The 19,006-nt window shown below is 43.8% G+C and overlaps 1 protein-coding gene across 4 annotated transcripts in view; it reads left to right on the top strand.

Annotated features, from left to right (window-relative positions):
• Positions 1–19,006, top strand: part of LOC139745747 (DNA polymerase lambda-like) — a 305,248-nt gene that overhangs the window by 122,097 nt on the left and 164,145 nt on the right. The window lies entirely within an intron of this gene.

A 19,006-nucleotide genomic window follows, 5' to 3' on the forward strand; every position in this document is an offset into this window, starting at 1 on the left:
GTCCTGGACGGTATGTTCATGATAGTCACGATAAACACTGACGTCACTATGTTGGAGCATCGACCATATAGCACATGTTGGACCTGACTGGTTCGGGTCCTCTTCACGATATGCCTCACCAAAATACGTCTCAGTCTCCTCCATCTCGTAACTACCCCTGGTAAAATTATCATATTCTTTAATGTCTCATTTTCTTAGTCTATCCTATCCACTCCAGTCTAGACTTTCTTCTCTTACAAGAAACAAACACAATTTCCTACTTTATCTTATCAGCAACATTCCAGAAACTCGTTTTTTATTTACATTTCTGTTTCTCAAATAATAATGTTCAATATTTGTTACATTACCTAATGTTTTCCAAATAATAATGTTCAATATTTGTTACATTACCTAATGTTTTCCAAATAATAATGTTCAATATTTGTTACATTACCTAATGTTTTCCAAATAATAATGTTCAATATTTGTTACATTACCTAAGTGTCAGCAACATCATATAAGCCTTGGTTTCCATAAGTATTTATTGCCATAACTGGAGCCTTTATACATGACAGCCAGAGACTGAGTGTGAACGAATGTGGCCTTTTATGTCTGTTTTCCTGACGCTGCCTTCTGACGCGGGAAACGGCGATCAAGTGTCAATAACAATGAATGATAATGATAATAATGATAATAATAATAATAATAATAATAATAATAATGATAATAATAATAATGATAATAATAATAATAATAATAATAATAGTAATAATAACAATAATGATAATAATAATAATAATAACAATAATAATCTGTTCTTAACGCTACCTCGCTAATGCGGGAAATGGCGAACAATTTGAAAAAAGAAAAGAAAGAATAATAATAATAATAATAATGATAATGATAATAATAATAGAGCATCTTTATATCCTACCTGATCTTTATGTCCTCAGACCAATTTCACTCATTAAAGATTTAATGCAAATATTCAAGACATTTTACCTTATTGTTTTTACCTGAAGTTGCAGCAGGTGTTACCACTTACCCCTCTGGGTATCAGTAACTCTGCTTTCTAAATGAGCTTCCTCACAGTGAGGTCCGTGCCTGGATGGGCAGTGTACATAGCCCGTCTGTACACAAGTGTTCTCATGGTGGCTCCAATGTGCTGCCTTCCTTGCCATATGCTGCCTCGAGTATTCATCTACTTGCCTCTAGAGCAATCTCAGCCAATGGACCCCTTCTCGAATTCTCATGTTGATGTCGGCACTGAACGCGTCGCCTGCTAGTGTGTTGACGAGTTTTGTTGGTGGTAATCCGTTCATTTTTCTGATGTAATTACCGGTCAACACAACATTACATTGTATGGATTTATCTTTGGTACAAAATCATCCTGGTGTTGAAAAATGCATCCGGGTCTGATGATCTTGAAACCTACTTGGTCATCGCTTAGTAACTTGATCTTACACATCATCCAAACATTGTTGTTATATTCTCCACACTAGCTTGTATAATTACATGTCTTCTAGTTGACATAAACACTGGTGTACATATTCATCATATCTTATCCTTATTCCCAAACTTTCTGAAGTACATATTGTGGCCAGTCCATTCCCTTGCTTCCAGTCATCAACCTACATACATTTTGGTCCACCAATATTGTTATGGATATGTACATTGGAAGCGATATCTACAAGATAATGTCCTTCCAGGTTAAGTAACATTAGTAACATTAGTTAAGTAACATCAGTATCATGATCATGTAAACATTCAAGATCAATGTGTGGATCGCCTCACATACTGACTGTCATCTTAACACACATTCAGGACTCGGTCAATATGAAAAATATAATCATATTATCATACGAAGTGAAGCAGTCAGGTCGTAGTTTCAAAACTAATCGGTTAATTTGAATCATTTACTAAGAATAATTAAACTTGTTTTGACCATTAATTCGTAACATAATGAGTAATCATACGTCATCACCGGGACACGGTATATAACGTGTGTTCGGCTCCCATATTAACGTTAGTCTGGACTGTAGTATAATTCTTCGGGTTGAACACTCCAGATGTGGTGTGCTGGTCGGCAGAAACTAAAAATAAAAGCAGAGTTGAAACCAAATCATGACCAGGTAGTAGTAGGTGGTGGATTCCACTAATTTGTACAAAAGTAGAATCTATGAAGAGAGGAACTGAACTAGACTGTGATTTTGTTAAGGAAACAGATACAGAACAAACCAAACTTACAAAGAGACAAGTTCGACTATATTCATCAAGTGGATTACTGAATACAAGATAAACATACGTGACAAATGTGATTCTGCCGAGGGATTACGTATACAATGATAACAAGAACCTGTTAAGAAAATATGCACTTCATGTAATCCCGTACATTGTAGTCGTAGAACACAAGCAGATGAGTAATACAAAGATAACAAGAACCTGTTAAGAAAATATGCACTTCATGTAATCCTGTACATTGTAGTCGTAGAACACAAGCAAATGAGTAATACAAAGATAACAAGAACCTGTTAAGAAAATATGCACTTCATGTAATCCTGTACATTATAGTCGTAGAACACAAGCAGATGAGTAATACAAAGGAATTCCAACAGTAATGTATCAATGTGACACTTCGAAGCTCTTGTGGTACTGGAAGACATCAAAAGCTTATAGAAGAGTGTGGTTACATTCTATATGGCTCCTGACAGTGGATTGTTCGGACCAATAAACAGTGTCTATGAAAATACTAATTTGGCTGCAACTGATGCTGTACAGGAATAGATTATGAAACAGGAAAAAAAGCCACGATAGATAAATGTTATAAAGCTAAAATAAAGTAAGACGCGTCGTACGAAAGCATGCTACATGACCTGAAGCTAACTAGTTACCAGAGGAAAGTGTTAAGACATTACTTAATAATAATAATAATAATAATAATAATATAATAATAATAATAATAAAAATAATGATAATAATAGTAATAAACCATTATCACAATCTTTGAAAATCTCGACCTAAGAAGCTACGTGGCTCAGGCTGGATGAGACCTGTAGTGACCGTTCCACAGTGCGAGGCGAGGCTGTACTGTGGAGGAGACAAGGTCGTCTTACGTCTTCAGAATAGTAGAAGATGATTTACCAGTCAGCTCGGTAGATGGAAGAACCAGACATACACTTAACAATAAGCTTGACAAGTACTTCACATCATGCACACGATAGACATTATATTTTGAAAGTTGTTCTTCTTATCATTGTAAACTGTGAGTTTCTGAAGTCCTGCGCTACCACAAATAACCCAGCCGTTGGTTCATGTTTAACTTCTCTTGTAAAACACAAGTGAGTTGAATCGTAATGGAAGTAACACTGTGTTAATTTGGTTTGTACGAGCTTACGTGGAGGGAAAACGTGGGTAAGGACGACATACAACACAAAGAGACTGTGTCCTGTATGGGAAGCAACACAGAAATGAATAACACCTTCACATACTGTGAGGCACACAAGAGGTGCAGGCTTGTACTACATCCGTCCTGTAGTGTTGCTTGACCGAGAAAAACAATGATCACAAAGGTAGAAATTCAGAAACAAGTATGAAGTACAATGGCTCAAGGACCGAGAGTGTGTGTACAAGTTTTGAAACAATAACTCATTACAAAAACAAAAACTGATAAACTTCAGAAATGACATTGTAATGAAAATTATTGATGAAATTACTGAGAGTACATATATACGGATTACGTTGGAAAGAGATATAAGTCAGTTGACATACAACGAAGAGACGTAGCTACGACGCCATTTGGTAAACAAGTGACTGTATCTCCCCTGATGATGTGATTATTACGCGAAAGTGCACTTGGGAACTTAACGTGTTTCATCTCCCCGTGGACTCATAGGAATATACGTATAAAATGCCACTGTGTGAAGAAATGTAAGAATAACGATTTGACAATAAATGAAAGAGCATCAAGGAATTGGTCATCGCCAGAGAAGAGGAAAGCCATAATGAAGGTCGAAGGCGTACAGACAAGTCTTCATGGTAGGATCATCTATGCCAACCAAACAGTAAAATGGCGTAAGTTTCGTGCAGGTTCCCGTCAGTCAGTGGCTCTCTTGTGAACGTAAATGGTGAAGATAAACACACATGAATGAATCAGATAACGAAACATATAAAAGACGACATCATAACTGAACAACACTGTCACACACGCAATCATCTGTGGAAGACCACTTCATACCCTTTCACATGAGAACCATACAAACATATACAAGGATTTACCAGTTAACATTTTGTGTGCATCCTTAATAACATGGTACAGTTGGAAGGTTTCTTAATCATCTATATTCCATTCTACTATTTACCACACTATCACAGACAGCCACCAAAGAAACCAATGGTCTGTTGCTATTTGAATTCCTTTGTGTTTCTCACACCAAATACGTATTCTTAGACTATCAGTTTATAACACAGCAGGGGAAACATTTCTAAACAAATCAAAGCAACTACGCTCAGTGCTTCAGAGGAGAGAACATGAAAGTTTACAGCATTACAGAGTTGTTGTTCCTCTGGTATGTTAGGAAAGGATTTGAAGGTATCATTTGAAAGTCTGCCACGCCCGCTAACATAAAAAAATATCGAAATGCAACGAAGATTTAATAAAGGCTGAAATGGACATAGTATGGCTAATAAGATGGATATAGTATGGCTAATAAGATGGATATAGTATGGCTAATAAGATGGATTCGCTCGTGTGGCTGGTCTAGCTTGGGTAATGTTCGTGAAATATAGGTGATGTGTGGCACGTAAGGGAGCTGAGTCACAGTATCTACATACATCATCATAACTCGGCCGAGAAAAGACAAGCAGACGAACTGAAAAATCTACTGATAACTCTCATGTTACCTAATGTATACATTTGACTCTAAGACTACAAGATTATCATTAACTTAATATCTAGTGATGACAGAGTATGAAGTATCATATGTTGACATACTGTCACTCTCACAAGGATCAATGTTTTCCAGACATACGTCTCTTAGTTAATGGTTAACAGTAAGGTAGAGTGTTGAAATATGACAACAGGTTTCATGAAGGGAAGGTGGGTGTAGTAGACAAACATACGGAGACACAAGTTACATGTAAAAATAACAGATTTTGTGGTAAGGTGAGAGGGTGTGTGTGTGTGTGTGTGTGGCAGCGTCGGAAATAGCCGGAGGAGGTGGGTATGTCGACCGCTACACTGAGGTAGTCGCTCCCCTGAACAACTAGTGAAAAAGAAGATGACAACTTTCACCTTAAAAGAAACCAGAAGACTTGAAACCTCGTGAAGACCAATGATTTGTATAATTCAGCGTCATACTATCAGCATACTGACTGTGTAACTTAACACAACTAACTCAGTCGCTTAGCATCATCTTACACACTACAACAGAGCCGCGCTTGCGCACTCCTTGCTTACGGTGACCTGTTATATGACTTAAGGCTTTTATCTTTAAGAGATCATTTGGGGGGAGACTATTCCACATTCCCCATAACTGGTGTTTGTGCTCGTAATCTGTATGTTGTACGAATGTACGTATGTCTGGCTGGCTCATGAATGACTATAATTACCTCCCAGGTAAACTAAGACTTCGTTACTTTCATCATTTGAGGCATATCTACCTGGCCAACAGCCCCGTCACCAGCACACTGCCCCCGTCGCTAACAACGTACCTTATCACCACTACAATATCTTCATCACCAACAACCTAACCTAACCCACATCACCAAGATATTACCAACTTGAAAGAAAACATTATGAGAACCATCCATTTCTTTCATCTACATAAACGTATTTTCTTATTGTACCCAGGAATCTGGCGTCCTTGCTTCGTCTCTTCGCTGTATATGAAATGACTTATAATTCTTGTGTCTCCTCTGATGATGTGATAATTACACGAAAGTGCACTTGGGAACTTATCGTGTTTCATTTCCCCGTGGAGTGCGATCCTGCAGTTTCGACGATGCTCTCCAATCAGAAGCATGGAACTGATGGACTCCTTTGGAGTTAGAAGTTCTTGGACAAAACTGTTCCCCTTATCTAGTGATAACGATACAGGCTCGACGACGGTGATTTCATGAGTGAAGTCTATCTACATACATAGTACAGCAAGTTTTACAGGCAAATCCTAGGGTTTATACAGTGTGTGTGTGTGTGTGTGTGTGTGTGTGTGTGTGTGTGTGTGTAAGGAAATGTTAGTGTGTTTAAGAACAAAGCTGGGTATGTATAGTAGTGGCAGGAGAGTTGTGGATACTAGAGTACACGTTAGTCAGTGAGTGGTGGTTGGTGATGATGGCACACAGGTTGGCATGAGCCAGTTGATACCTGGCCTCACATGAGGTGATCTACCAAGCACAACACTGGATAAAATGCCGCGTTTGGCTTGGGTTTCTGACGTAACGTTTGCACGACATTATCATCTTGAGTGAGTTCTGCAGCAGCATATACAGAGGCTTCATCATGAACAAGTAAATACCAGGAGACCCTTCTCTACACATGCACGTTCTCTACACAACACAACACATATGTACGTTCTCTACACAACACAACACATATGTACGTTCTCTATACAACACAACACATATGTACGTTCTCTATACAACACGTATGTACGTTCGTCTTGGTGTCATCAGTGTACATGCGATAGACGACGATGAATTCACCAATGGCAGGTGAACCTTCATGTTGGGCAGGTGAGACGGCAGGTGAACCTTCATGTTGGGCAGGTGAGATGATGGCAGGTGAACCTTCATGTTTGGGCAGGTGAGATGGCAGGTGAACCTTCATGTTGGGCAGGTGAGATGGCAGGTGAACCTTCATGTTGGGCAGGTGAGATGATGGCAGGTGAACCTTCATGTTGGGCAGGTGAGATGATGGCAGGTGAACCTTCATGTTGGGCAGGTGAGATGATGGCAGGTGAACCTTCATGTTGGGCAGGTGAGATGATGGCAGGTGAACCTTCATGTTGGGCAGGTGAGATGATGGCAGGTGAACCTTCATGTTGGGCAGGTGAGATGATGGCAGGTGAACCTTCATGTTGGGCAGGTGAGATGATGGCAGGTGAAGTAACCAGGTTATACAAGAGTTGTCCAGTTACTACAGGAGTCACCACCAAGGACGGACTATGATCTAATCCTCAGGCAACACAGTGGATGGTCATTTGTGCTGCTTTGTGCGCACGATTTTGAGTCTTGTGGCTTTGGTGCATAAGACGGAAAGGCACATTTGTTCTTGCCTAACTCTCTGACAAGCTTGTATCTTGTGTTTGATACAATGTTGTCAAGGATACATACGTTATCCAGCTCTAAACGTTCGGCAACACTGAAAACTGTATCTTAAGGACACACATATTGTGGCTACACATCTTCATGAACCAGACACTTCCCCGTATTGTGCCCATACATAACAGGTCATTAAAGCCGTCATGACTTCCATACAAGAATTGTGATGGAATGTTGTTGTTGTTTGGTTATTGTAAACATGTAAGTTAGATCATGAGAATATACGTAATGCTTATGACAGAAGGTGATGTGAACACTTCCTGCGTGGAGGCCCGGGCAGCCAGTGCTGGACGGCGTCCAGACATGGATGCGTGAACAAAATCTCACAGGCGATGGTGCGGTATGTTGCTCCCGTCCAGGGTTGGAACCTCCCTCACTGGTAGACTCGCTGCCAACTTGTCCTTTGCTTCTCTCTCCCTGGAGGGAATCAAACTCCTCAAACTTCCTCACAATTATAGGTCAGTATTTTGTTAGAATGCTCGGTGCTTTTCTAAAGTTAAAACATTCTAATGTTAACAGATTTAAGAGCAGTAATTTGCTTTACTAAGATATGAGCCTGAAATCTGCCCTATGAGTTCCTTCTACCCTTATAATGTTCGAGCACCACTCAGGAAGCTGGCCACGTCCACTGATCAAAACCATGTCATACAGTGCTGTGCCTCAGTGTGTGCCTCAGTGTGCCTCAGTGTGTGCCTCAGTGCTGTGCCTCAGTGTGTGCCTCAGTGTGTGCCTCAGTGTGCCTCAGTGTGTGCCTCAGTGTGTGCCTCAGTGTGTGCCTCAGTGTGTGCCTCAGTGTGTGCCTCAGTGCTGTGCCTCAGTGCTGTGCCTCAGTGTGTGCCTCAGTGTGTGCCTCAGTGTGCCTCAGTGTGTGCCTCAGTGTGTGCCTCAGTGTGTGCCTCAGTGTGTGCCTCAGTGCTGTGCCTCAGTGCTGTGCCTCAGTGTGTGCCTCAGTGTGTGCCTCAGTGTGTGCCTCAGTGCTGTGCCTCAGTGTGTGCCTCAGTGTGTGCCTCAGTGTGTGCCTCAGTGTGTGCCTCAGTGCTGTGCCTCAGTGTGTGCCTCAGTGCTGTGCCTCAGTGCTGTGCCTCAGTGTGCGTCAGTGTGTGCCTCAGTGCTGTGCCTCAGTGTGTGCCTCAGTGCTGTGCCTCAGTGCTGTGCCTCAGTGCTGTGCCTCAGTGTGTGCCTCAGTGTGTGCCTCAGTGCTGTGCCTCAGTGTGTGCCTCAGTGTGTGCCTCAGTGTGTGCCTCAGTGTGCCTCAGTGGTGCCTCAGTGTGTGCCTCAGTGTGTGCCTCAGTGTGTGCCTCAGTGTGTGCCTCAGTGTGTGCCTCAGTGTGTGCCTCAGTGTGTGCCTCAGTGTGTGCCTCAGTGTGTGCCTCAGTGTGTGCCTCAGTGTGTGCCTCAGTGTGTGCCTCAGTGTGTGCCTCAGTGTGTGCCTCAGTGTGTGCCTCAGTGTGTGCCTCAGTGTGTGCCTCAGTGTGTGCCTCAGTGTGTGCCTCAGTGTGTGCCTCAGTGTGTGCCTCAGTGTGTGCCTCAGTGTGTGCCTCAGTGTGTGCCTCAGTGTGTGCCTCAGTGTGTGCCTCAGTGTGTGCCTCAGTGTGTGCCTCAGTGTGTGCCTCAGTGTGTGCCTCAGTGTGTGCCTCAGTGTGTGCCTCAGTGTGTGCCTCAGTGTGTGCCTCAGTGTGTGCCTCAGTGTGTGCCTCAGTGTGCCTCAGTGTGTGCCTCAGTGTGTGCCTCAGTGTGTGCCTCAGTGTGTGCCTCAGTGTGTGCCTCAGTGTGTGCCTCAGTGTGTGCCTCAGTGTGTGCCTCAGTGTGTGCCTCAGTGTGTGCCTCAGTGTGTGCCTCAGTGTGTGCCTCAGTGTGTGCCTCAGTGTGTGCCTCAGTGTGTGCCTCAGTGTGTGCCTCAGTGTGTGCCTCAGTGTGTGCCTCAGTGTGTGCCTCAGTGTGTGCCTCAGTGTGTGCCTCAGTGTGTGCCTCAGTGTGTGCCTCAGTGTGTGCCTCAGTGTGTGCCTCAGTGTGTGCCTCAGTGTGTGCCTCAGTGTGTGCCTCAGTGTGTGCCTCAGTGTGTGCCTCAGTGTGTGCCTCAGTGTGTGCCTCAGTGTGTGCCTCAGTGTGTGCCTCAGTGTGCGTCAGTGTGTGCCTCAGTGTGTGCCTCAGTGTGCGTCAGTGTGTGCCTCAGTGTGTGCCTCAGTGCTGTGCCTCAGTGTGTGCCTCAGTGTGTGCCTCAGTGTGTGCCTCAGTGCTGTGCCTCAGTGCTGTGCCTCAGTGTGTGCCTCAGTGTGTGCCTCAGTGTGTGCCTCAGTGTGCCTCAGTGTGTGCCTCAGTGTGTGCCTCAGTGTGTGCCTCAGTGTGCCTCAGTGTGTGCCTCAGTGTGCGTCAGTGTGTGCCTCAGTGTGTGCCTCAGTGTGCGTCAGTGTGTGCCTCAGTGTGTGCCTCAGTGTGCGTCAGTGTGTGCCTCAGTGTGTGCCTCAGTGTGCCTCAGTGTGTGCCTCAGTGTGTGCCTCAGTGTGCCTCAGTGTGTGCCTCAGTGTGTGCCTCAGTGTGCCTCAGTGTGTGCCTCAGTGTGTGCCTCAGTGTGCCTCAGTGTGTGCCTCAGTGTGTGCCTCAGTGTGCGTCAGTGTGTGCCTCAGTGTGTGCCTCAGTGTGCCTCAGTGTGTGCCTCAGTGTGTGCCTCAGTGTGTGCCTCAGTGTGCCGTCAGTGTGTGCCTCAGTGTGTGCCTCAGTGTGTGCCTCAGTGTGTGCCTCAGTGTGTGCCTCAGTGTGTGCCTCAGTGTGTGCCTCAGTGTGCCTCAGTGTGTGCCTCAGTGTGTGCCTCAGTGTGCCTCAGTGTGTGCCTCAGTGTGTGCCTCAGTGTGTGCCTCAGTGTGTGCCTCAGTGTGTGCCTCAGTGTGTGCCTCAGTGTGTGCCTCAGTGTGTGCCTCAGTGTGTGCCTCAGTGTGCGTCAGTGTGTGCCTCAGTGTGTGCCTCAGTGTGCGTCAGTGTGTGCCTCAGTGTGTGCCTCAGTGTGCCTCAGTGTGTGCCTCAGTGTGTGCCTCAGTGTGCGTCAGTGTGTGCCTCAGTGTGTGCCTCAGTGTGTGCCTCAGTGTGTGCCTCAGTGTGCGTCAGTGTGTGCCTCAGTGTGTGCCTCAGTGTGCGTCAGTGTGTGCCTCAGTGTGTGCCTCAGTGTGTGCCTCAGTGTGCGTCAGTGTGTGCCTCAGTGTGTGCCTCAGTGTGCGTCAGTGTGTGCCTCAGTGTGTGCCTCAGTGTGTGCCTCAGTGTGCCTCAGTGTGCCTCAGTGTGTGCCTCAGTGTGCGTCAGTGTGTGCCTCAGTGTGTGCCTCAGTGTGTGCCTCAGTGTGCCTCAGTGTGCCTCAGTGTGTGCCTCAGTGTGCCTCAGTGTGTGCCTCAGTGTGTGCCTCAGTGTGTGCCTCAGTGTGTGCCTCAGTGTGTGCCTCAGTGTGCGTCAGTGTGTGCCTCAGTGTGTGCCTCAGTGTGTGCGTCAGTGTGTGCCTCAGTGTGTGCCTCAGTGTGTGCGTCAGTGTGTGCCTCAGTGTGTGCCTCAGTGTGCAGGATAATTAAGTAGTTAAGTGACGACTGATTTCTTCATGGTAGTTGCATCGTGGGCATGAAGGGTCTGTACATAGGGTGAAATGGTGTGTGTTGTGTTGTGTTGTGTTGTAGCGATGGGTTGAGTCCATGGTGTGTGTTGTGTTGTGTTGTAGTGATGGGTTGAGTCCATGGTGTGTGTTGTGTTGTGTTGTAGTGATGGGTTGAGTCCAGAGTGTAAGTGTGTACGTGCGACTCGTGTATGTCTGGGTTGTGTGGTTTGTAATGTGTCTGGTGCATTGGAGTCGAATTACCACGAATAAGGCAGGAATGCGTGAATATGTTAATGATTTAGACTGATGACATACGGTACATCTTCTGTGGTCAGGGTACATACCGTACATCTGTGGTCAAGGTACATGCGGTACATCTTCTGTGGTCAAGGTACATACGGTACATCTGTGGTCAAGGTACATACGGTACATCTGTGGTCAAGGTACATACGGTACATCTGTGGTCAGGGTACATACGGTACATCATCTCTGGTCAAGGTACATACGGTACATCTGTGGTCAAGGTACATACGGTACATCTGTGGTCAAGGTACATACGGTACATCTGTGGTCAAGGTACATGCGGTACATCTTCTGTGGTCAAGGTACATACGGTACATCTGTGGTCAAGGTACATACGGTACATCTGTGGTCAAGGTACATACGGTACATCTGTGGTCAGGGTACATACGGTACATCATCTCTGGTCAAGGTACATACGGTACATCTCTGGTCAAGGTACATACGGTACATCTGTGGTCAAGGTACATGCGGTACATCTTCTGTGGTCAAGGTACATACGGTACATCTGTGGTCAAGGTACATACGGTACATCTGTGGTCAAGGTACATACGGTACATCTGTGGTCAAGGTACATACGGTACATCTGTGGTCAAGGTACATGCGGTACATCTTCTGTGGTCAAGGTACATACGGTACATCTGTGGTCAAGGTACATACGGTACATCTGTGGTCAAGGTACATACGGTACATCTGTGGTCAAGGTACATACGGTACATCTGTGGTCAGGGTACATACGGTACATCTGTGGTCAAGGTACATACGGTACATCTGTGGTCAAGGTACATACGGTACATCTGTGGTCAAGGTACATACGGTACATCTGTGGTCAAGGTACATACGGTACATCTGTGGTCAAGGTACATACGGTACATCTGTGGTCAGGGTACATACGGTACATCTGTGGTCAAGGTACATACGGTACATCTGTGGTCAAGGTACATGCGGTACATCATCTCTGGTCAAGGTACATACGGTACATCTGTGGTCAAGGTACATACGGTACATCTGTGGTCAAGGTACATACGGTACATCTGTGGTCAAGGTACATACGGTACATCTGTGGTCAGGGTACATACGGTACATCTGTGGTCAAGGTACATACGGTACATCTGTGGTCAAGGTACATACGGTACATCTGTGGTCAAGGTACATACGGTACATCTGTGGTCAGGGTACATACGGTACATCTGTGGTCAAGGTACATACGGTACATCTGTGGTCAAGGTACATACGGTACATCTGTGGTCAAGGTACATACGGTACATCTGTGGTCAAGGTACATACGGTACATCTGTGGTCAGGGTACATACGGTACATCTGTGGTCAAGGTACATACGGTACATCTGTGGTCAAGGTACATGCGGTACATCATCTCTGGTCAAGGTACATACGGTACATCTGTGGTCAAGGTACATACGGTACATCTGTGGTCAAGGTACATACGGTACATCTGTGGTCAAGGTACATACGGTACATCTGTGGTCAAGGTACATACGGTACATCATCTCTGGTCAAGGTACATACGGTACATCATCTCTGGTCAAGGTACAAATTGCTAATCTTCGTGTTAGTTACCTTGAAGACATCTTTGTACCTGGCCTGGCCACGACCAATGATTGACTAGTTTCACACACGTCTCTTGTGCCACATTGTGAGTGTTATCAAACTATGTTCTGTCTTAGTGTTATCAAGCTATGTTCTGTCTTACATAGTGTTATCAAGCTATGTTCTGTCTTACATAGTGTTATCAAGCTATGTTCTGTCTTACATAGTGTTATCAAACTATGTTCTGTCTTACATAGTGTTATCAAACTATGTTCTGTCTTACATAGTGTTATCAAACTATGTTCTGTCTTACATAGTGTTATCAAACTATGTTCTGTCTTACATAATGTTATCACGCTATGTTCTGTCTTACATAGTGTTATCAAACTATGTTCTGTCTTACATAATGTTATCACGCTATGTTCTGTCTTACATAGTGTTATCAAACTATGTTCTGTCTTACATAGTGTTATCAAACTATGTTCTGTCTTACATAATGTTATCACGCTATGTTCTGTCTTACATAGTGTTATCAAACTATGTTCTGTCTTACATAATGTTATCACGCTATGTTCTGTCTTACATAGTGTTATCAAACTATGTTCTGTCTTACATAATGTTATCACGCTATGTTCTGTCTTACATAGTGTTATCAAACTATGTTCTGTCTTACATAGTGTTATCAAACTATGTTCTGTCTTACATAATGTTATCACGCTATGTTCTGTCTTACATAGTGTTATCAAACTATGTTCTGTCTTACATAGTGTTATCACGCTATGTTCTGTCTTACATAGTGTTATCAAACTATGTTCTGTCTTACATAGTGTTATCAAACTATGTTCTGTCTTACATAGTGTTATCAAGCTATGTTCTGTCTTACATAGTGTTATCAAACTATGTTCTGTCTTACATAGTGTTATCAAACTATGTTCTGTCTTACATAATGTTATCACGCTATGTTCTGTCTTACATAGTGTTATCAAACTATGTTCTGTCTTACATAGTGTTATCACGCTATGTTCTGTCTTACATAGTGTTATCACGCTATGTTCTGTCTTACATAGTGTTATCAAGCTATGTTCTGCCTTACATAGTGTTATCAAGCTATGTTCTGTCTTACATAGTGTTATCACGCTATGTTCTGTCTTACATAGTGTTATCAAGCTATGTTCTGCCTTACATAGTGTTATCAAGCTATGTTCTGTCTTACATAGTGTTATCAAACTATGTTCTGTCTTACATAGTGTTATCAAGCTATGTTCTGTCTTACATAGTGTTATCACGCTATGTTCTGTCTTACATAGTGTTATCAAGCTATGTTCTGCCTTACATAGTGTTATCAAGCTATGTTCTGTCTTACATAGTGTTATCAAGCTATGTTCTGTCTTACATAGTCGTTTTCTTCCCTTAATTCTTCCTGGCTTCCTGGTTGCCTTCGCGTGTGCCGGCCACCCGCCAGCTACACTTTGATACACACATTCCATGGATCATAGTCTTCTCTCAAACCTGTAACCACTCCAGCCAAGGTGGACAACGAGGAATAAATCAATAAATACTACTGTGAGGGACAACAGGGTCATATATACCGTCTGGTATTAAAGAGTTCAGTCAGGGGTCAAGTAAGAGTTCACGAGACGCCTTATTCTCTTTACCATCGTCAACTGTCATCACCATTATTGACTTCCTTATCTTGACGACCACAAAGAAAGTGATAACCAAAGAAGAATAATGATGTGGTATACAACAGTGAAGGTGGGTAAGTGTTGTGTGGTATACAACAGTGAAGGTGGGTAAGTGTTGTGTGGTAGTTTAGTTTTCAGAAGACTGGAGGTAATATCATGACTGGTGATACAGACAGATGGTACAGCACGATTGTGACCAACACTTGAGTACTCCTCACCCACCACTGTAGATCTTTATATACAACATTATGAACCTAGACCACATACTGTCACTGTTACATTACAGCGACGCTACAGGTCCTGTTGGCCCACTTGATAAATGACCAATAAATGTAAAGTTTGCCATCCAATATACGGAGGTCCGGCAGAACAATGTGTCGTAGTTTCACAAGAAACTGAACAAGATGTTGTGAGAGTGATGCAGGACTATCCTTGTTAACACTGTGGAACGACTCGTCAGACTACATGTAACTACTCGACTGTATGTACATATAGTCTGTATTGTCTGAGTGTATGAGAGACGGAGGGTGAGGAGGTGGTGTATGATGTGTGTCACATGTCATCACCATGTGCCCGGCTCTCACACGTACCTGCTCATAACAACACAGGAAAAGGTTTAGCACAACAAATTCTGACCATCCACCAACATGAGGCGGGGAGAGTACTGTAGTGCCATGATGACCAGTGAAGGTACACAACAGTGGCGACTACTGCATAATGCAACCTTTGTAGCCACGCCAACATCAACAAGAAATGACTCAGAGAAATCTCTCTCTCTCTCTCTCTCTCTCTCTCTCTCTCTCTCTCTCTCCTAACCTAAGTTACCTTCACACTGCTACATAAAGTCTTCCCAGTTATCAAAGTGCACGTCAGGTACACCTGACTGACGTACATAATATGCGTTGTTTCCTTGATCAAGGTCAGCATAACAACACACTCACTCACCTTGTGGGTCAACACGTTGTGCATCCCTCCCACCTGGTCCCGGCCATCACTAACACATTGCCACCAGGATTTCTCCTTTACATGTCTCGGTTATTGTGTGTGGCAGATGGGAGAATCATGTGTGTGTGTGTGTGTGTGTGTGTGTGTGTGTGTGTGTCTGTGTGTGTGTGCGTGTGTGTGTGTGTGTGTAGGATGAGGTAAGTGAGTGTCAGATGTTGTATGTAGGCGGGAGTAAGACCGTGATCTCACGTGTTCTCACAAGACTGAACAATGCCGAACTTCTTGACGATAACTCTCCCTGTTCACCGTCGTGGTCGACTCACTCAGGTGTTCACCACCGTGGTCGACTCACTCAGGTGTTCACCGTCGTGGTCGACTCACTCAGGTGTTCACCGTCGTGGTCGACTCACTCAGGTGTTCACCTGATGTACTTTATTCTTGGCAGAAGGATGGAGCGAGCGCTCGCTAGCCTCGGACACCACAAGAACTGTGCCAAATACTTACTCATGCTGATTGTATTTGAAATAGTTTCTACTACATTCCTTACCTCTAATGTGATCGTCAAATTACGTGAGGTTTACTAGTGTCATAGCTTCCTCCTTCCTTACAATGAAAATGCACCAATGTTCACCGTGTTGTAGGTAAGATTAGCGTGGCTACGTGGACCTGTGGAGTGTGGGTAAGTAGCAAGGACGTTCAACTAGCCACAGGAACCCTTTTTTGGCAAGGCTCACCCGACACCCTGTGAGTCCGCTTGAGAATCTCGGTCATCTTGTAAACGAACATGGTTGACTCTAGATGTACACGAACATGGTTGACTCTAGATGTACACGATCATGGTTGACTCTAGATGTACACGAACATGGTTGACTCTAGATGTACACGATCATGGTTGACTCTAGATATACACGAACATGGTTGACTCTAGATATACACGATCATGGTTGACTCTAGATATACACGAACATGGTTGACTCTAGATATACACGATCATGGTTGACTCTAGATATACACAAACATGGTTGACTCTAGATATACACGATCATGGTTGACTCTAGATATACACGAACATGGTTGACTCTAGATATACACGATCATGGTTGACTCTAGATATACACAAACATGGTTGACTCTAGATATACACGATCATGGTTGACTCTAGATATACACGAACATGGTTGACTCTAGATATACACGATCATGGTAGACTCTAGATATACACGATCATGGTTGACTCTAGATATACACGAACATGGTTGACTCTAGATATACACGATCATGGTTGACTCTAGATATACACGATCATGGTTGACTCTAGATATACACGATCATGGTTGACTCTAGATGTACACGAACATGGTTGACTCTAGATATACACGATCATGGTTGACTCTAGATATACACGATCATGGTTGACTCTAGATGTACACGAACATGGTTGACTCTAGATGTACACGAACATGGTTGACTTTAGATATACACGATCATGGTTGACTCTAGATATACACGAACATGGTTGACTCTAGATATACACGATCATGGTTGACTCTAGATATACACAAACATGGTTGACTCTAGATATACACGATCATGGTTGACTCTAGATATACACGAACATGGTTGACTCTAGATATACACGATCATGGTTGACTCTAGATATACACAAACATGGTTGACTCTAGATATACACGATCATGGTTGACTCTAGATATACACGAACATGGTTGACTCTAGATATACACGATCATGGTTGACTCTAGATATACACGAACATGGTTGACTCTAGATATACACGAACATGGTTGACTCTAGATATACACGATCATGGTTGACTCTAGATATACACGAACATGGTTGACTCTAGATATACACGAACATGGTTGACTCCGGAATACTTCGCAGTGCTTGATCACACACACACACACACACACACACACACACACACTGGTCTCCAGTAATGAAGCACGAACATTTCAAATCTACAAAATGAGGCAGCAAAAACCTGATATTTGATCACATGAAAATGATATATAAATTTCTCAAGACAATTAGCAAGTTCATTCGACGTATATGATGTAAAATAGAACCATGACATTTTGTGGATGGAGGAAGAGGTTTAGCTCTGCTGATGAATCATTTCAAGTGTTAGCTAAGTGACGTCAAGGAACACGTGACTTTGTTTACATCACCAGCCTGGAGTACACGATGACGGTGTTACATTAGCCAGTCTGGCAATACACTGTAGGTAGCCTGGGCCAGCACCACAACCATTATGTAATAATATCCTCCTGATTGATACACTCACGTAAGATGAACGTATCCTCCACATGTGTCAGAATAAACTCATATGTAATATGTGCACCTCCACGATAACAATGCCTCTCCTATATTTAATATTACTGATTTTCTTAATACATTTGTGTCTCGCGCATTAATCGTTCAGTGTGTGCCTCTACACTGATGCCTCTCTTCATCTTTCTTGAGTGTGCAAATGTCTGGCGCAACACTGGTCAGGTGTTCAGCGCACCTTCCCTGTATATAACTCCCACCATCTGTGCGTGTCCACATTCTGACACTTTGTAATCAGTTCTTTAAACTAATCCTCCTGACTGACCTCCGTGGAAATACATTCGATACTTAACATTTGCCCTGAACCTACACTAGAGGTCATTCTGAACCTGTTACAATAAACCTCGGCAGTTAATATCCACGAACTGACACTCATGCATGGCTAACATCCTCCCTGCACACTACTACACTATAACCATACTACAACCATGAGGACTTACCATCTATAACCATACTACAACCATGAGGACTTACCATCTATAACCATACTACAACCATGAGGACTTACCATCTATAACCATACTACAACCATAATCATTCCATTATCATCCTACTATCTCTCAACTTGCTATCATATAAATGTGTTTACTTTACTCTCTTTCTTAACGTGTCTGTAACGTCCATCTACTTACGTTCTTCTGTCAGTCATCTCAAATTTACGAACCTACATCCATCTCTTTGGTAACCTGCACACCACCTGCTTTAGTCCCAGATCACATACACCCCCTGAGGTGGATAATGAACCAAAATGTGGAGTGGCCAGCTCCAGCCCTGCAGGCTATGTGGAGTGGCCAGCTCCAGCCCTGCAGGCTATGTGTAGTGGCCAGCTCCAGCCCTGCAGGCTATGTGGAGTGGCTAGCTCCAGCCCTGCAGGCTATGTGGAGTGGCTAGCTCCAGCCCTGCAGGTTGTGTGGAGTGGCCAACTCCAGCCCTGCAGGTTGTGTGGAGTGGCCAACTCCAGCCCTGCAGGTTGTGTGGAGTGGCCAACTCCAGCCCTGCAGGTTGTGTGGAGTGGCCAACTCCAGCCCTGCAGGTTATGTGGAGTGGCCAAATCCAGCCCTGCAAGCTATCAATAAGGGTTGGGACGCCCAGTACCCTGAGGAAGACTTGCTACCCTGTATATGTAATCACACATTGTAGTGATCGGGTGAGAGTTTAACATTCTTGGGAACTCGGTTCTTCATTCTACCGTCATGTATCTTTGTAAACTTGTATCAGTTGTCCACATTCACAGTGTCATACCTCGTGTGTGTGTGTGTGTGTGTGTGTGTGTTCTCTTACAGTTAAAACACTGATGTAATTAAAAGCCATA

Source organism: Panulirus ornatus, chromosome 62 (genome assembly GCF_036320965.1).
Source record: "Panulirus ornatus isolate Po-2019 chromosome 62, ASM3632096v1, whole genome shotgun sequence".
NCBI classification, from domain to species: Eukaryota; Metazoa; Arthropoda; class Malacostraca; order Decapoda; family Palinuridae; genus Panulirus; species Panulirus ornatus.